The sequence below is a fragment of the Hydractinia symbiolongicarpus genome, chromosome 2, assembly GCF_029227915.1.
Source record: "Hydractinia symbiolongicarpus strain clone_291-10 chromosome 2, HSymV2.1, whole genome shotgun sequence".
NCBI lineage: Eukaryota > Metazoa > Cnidaria > Hydrozoa > Anthoathecata > Hydractiniidae > Hydractinia > Hydractinia symbiolongicarpus.
This window is the reverse complement of record NC_079876.1, coordinates 18,881,450-18,885,494: the sequence shown is the minus strand read 5'-3', so window position 1 is coordinate 18,885,494 and position 4,045 is coordinate 18,881,450.

Here is a 4,045-nt window from a genome sequence, read left to right as displayed (position 1 = left end):
AAAGAATTGGACGAAAATATGAGACAGTACAATATCGCCACAATTGAACAGGCACCTAAGTTATCTGATTTTTATACACACTCAAAGCAGCAAAAAGACGGTGAACTGACGTTCGTTCTAGGCTCCTTGGCCCTCCTCGGGTTCGTAGCGTACAAATACATGTAATCGTTTTTGATATGTAATAAATATGTCAAAAGCAAAGCATGTTGTTTCTCCAGAAGAAGCGAAAAAATTAAGCAACATCTATTACCAACCAGAACATCTATGGACTGGACGCAAGGCTATCAAATTACTTACTGAGAAGAGTGATCTTTCCAAAAATAAAAAAATACAGTGGCTATCCCGTCAGTTGCTCTGGTTAAGGCATATCAAAGGGCCTAAGCTCATTGATTATCCCCATTTTACTATTTAGATACCTAATGAGATCCACCAATTCGACCTTTTGTACATGCTACATGATAAAGTATGTGGTAATACGTACAAATATATTCTCACGGGTATTGACGTGGCCTCGAGGTAAAAGGTGGCCAGACCCCTGAGAACGAAAAAAAGCCAGGAAGTAGCTGACATGATCAAGGACATATACAAGGCCAGACCTCTCCGCTATCCTCAACAATTCCAATGCGATAACGGGAGCGAATTCGGGTCGGATGTAACGAAGTTGCTGGAGGGTAAAGGGGTGGATACCACCCGGTACCATCACAATTTCACGGCTTTCGTGGAGTCCTACAACAAGGTGCTTGCGGAGAGATTGTTAAAACCTCAGGACGCACAAGAGCTGGTCACTGACGAAACTGGCAGTATATGGGTCAAGCATCTGTACACTATCGTCAAGAGTTTGAACAACAACAAGACTACCATGATCGATATGAAACCCTCAAAAGGCCATCCACCTTGATGATGTACCACTCGCGAAAAGCGAGGAATATCCTGAGGAAAAGCCTTTGCCTGATGATGGCCTATACTTGTACCTCCTTCAACTCGGCCAGGAACATAACGATGTTAGGAGACGCGCGACAGATGCTTGGTGGAGCAAAAAAAAAGACTTTTAGGCTAGATCGTATCGTAACTGGTACGAGGTTGTTATAATATTTGGCAGATGGACCTAATCGAAGTTTTGTGGCGGAAGAATTAATGTTGATTCCCGAAGATGTCGAAATACCTCCGGAGCATGTGAAAGATTGATAATATTTCTCAATTTTTGTAGTTCATAAGAGCTACAAAACCCCACGCGTCTCTAATCTTCTGTTGCCGGATCACCCAGGTCATAAAGATCGTCTCGAGTAAGATCAATGAGCCTGAAGTGACATATATAGCGCTCCATATGTTCTTCCTCTTCGAACCGAATAAATGCATGCATGCCATTGGGACTATCTCCTCAAAATCAGGATATTGCGCCCTGATCCATCGTCTTTTCTTTAAAATACCACGCCTTTGAACACGGCCGCAGTAGTTGAAAGATGGTGGTACTTATTGTCTTCCGGTGTTGTATATTTGCGAAAAATCATAATAACATTATCTTTGCCCGCATCATTGGCATGTGGTACGTGTCTTTGACGGAGTCCTGCAATTTTCAATGCCCGTAGGTCGAGTTGTTTCCCTCTCTCATGAAGATCCTCCTGAAGGTTGGTAATGGTTACGTCCCTTTCCTGAAGCTCATCGTTGAGTATTGCAAGAGCTTGATGAAGCTCTTCGATGGTTTCTTGTAATTTTTCGATACCCTTTACCGCAAGCCATCTCATAATTTCAACGGCCTTTGGTTTTCTGGAATGTGCACAAATTTCCAAAGCACTATCCAATGTAATGAAAGTATCATGAACATTTTTAGTTTTTCCAAGGGCCTGGTTTGAAACCAACCTTATTTCATTACGTGAAATGATTGGAATATCTCGATACGACTCTGCAATATTAGCAATCCCCAAATATATCCCCAGATCAGCACGTTTAAAAATAGGCTGATTTTGCGCATTGAATAGAGTTTCGATGGCTCCTGCGCGCAATGTGTTAAATTCAACAAGTGAGGACATTTTTATTTGATTTACATGAGTTCAACCAGGGTATAGATAATTAGGACAGTTGATATGACAAAATAATTAATATTCCTGTGGATCCTTTCCCTATATAGTGATTCACGAAGCTCCTCCTGAAGGGCTTCCAGACTCCGCTCCACATAAGGGATGCGATCGAGCTCCTCATGGCAAGCAGCCTGCTAATTTTCAAATATTCTTTTATATGACATTTATTCTAATATACTCCAAGCCCTTGGCTGCTCAAGCCTAATATACAAACAGGCATGCTTAGACTTTTTGATTTGAGCCTTGATCTCTTCCCACTCAGTGGATTCGATCATATTCGTTTCCTCATCAATTAATTTGAGGTCCGATCTCTCCCAGGGATACCATGTAAATAGCATTTTTTTTTTTGCCTCCTGAGGTTTTTAGGGATTGCCGTATACGATTGCGTCAACAACCATAACGAATGCTTCCTGTGCCTCCTGCTAATGGCTAATTCGAGCAGGCTCTGGCGCCTTTTATTCATGGATTCATCCGCGATCATGTCATCGACTATGAAGAATGTTTCTTGACATGCCACGAGGTTTAAAAATTTGCTTATCCAATCGAATAAATTATCACCTGGATCAATAAGGAACACATAATCATCCTTCCAAAGCGATGCTCTATTGAGGTAGGTCTTATTCCAGCGGATCGTTGGACAGTATCACTATATTATGAAAGTGACCCTTATATTCATTCTCCAAAAGATCGAGAACACGCTGTGTCTTACCACAAGAAGTAGGGCCACTGAAGATCGCTGTATGGTGTTGTAATACTATATCAAGCATGTTTGTTGTACGCCATGGGCAGAGAACAAAACCTTGAAGATGCTTACTTGGGTTTGGGAACCATACTCGCGGGCAACCAGCCTCTGCTAACTGCCATCTCGCGGCCTCTTCGTCCAGCTGTAAAATAGGCCACCATCTTCATAACGTCACTGGTATCCAGTCTAGTACTAGGACTCGAGATCCCAAGGAACCTTTTACCAACCATAGCATATGCAAATGTGAAACCGAGATTCACTATTGTTTCATAGATTATGTCTATAATCTCCTTTTGCTGAGGGGTAACATTTGAACTCATGTTTATATTATACTATTTCATACGAAAAATATCAATATCGTGGCTTGAAGGTTTTAGCTGAACCGTTGGTGTAGGCTGTTGGGTAACCGCAGGCTTACGGAAAAAAATAGTAGGCACCTCCAATACATACGAGGATAATAAGGCTGCCACCAATATATATTCCACTTCCTGACTGTACAACAGAAGAGGTTTTGACGGGAGGTTGTACAGCACCCTCTTGTTGTTGAGGATCTTCTTTCCTCTTTTTCATCAGTGCGGCTAGCTTGTGGCCTTGGGCTACTCTCCCTGGGTGCTCCACTGGCTTAGTAATGACCCTCTCTTCTTGCGGTTGTTCAGTGTCCATTTCTTATAACTCCAAAGAGTTACAAAAATCACTTCTCTTTTACAGAAAGATGGAGGGATAAACCCTGTTCCTCAAGGATCTCTATGGTCTCTTTTATCCCCGTGAGTATGGACTCGGGAGTATTTAAATCTCTCTCAAAGTATCTCAGTAACTCCCTAAATGTTATGGGTTCTTTCTTGGGTGGAGCTATTCCGAGATTCCTCTGTTGGTTGATAATAATACTACACGCGCTAATCAACTTTTTGTTGCTCCTCATTAATCTTTTCAGATATCTTGGACAGCTTAGTATGATTAATCGTATGGGCAGCTACCAACAGCGGCGCAAGAGATCGGCCAAAGGCTGTGTAAAGGACTATGCCCAGGTCGGCCATGGATTCTTTTATAATAGGGTCCCCGTCTAGATCCTGGCGTAGGGCCTCGGGATCATCTAAAGATACAAGGTTGCCAATGGCTTTAGTATACATACTTATTGCATGGGTATTAAGAGCCAAAGCAGTCTTCTGCCCCTTTTCCTGGAGGTCGGATTCCGAAGTTGATTAAAATATATGGGAGCAATGTAGAGATT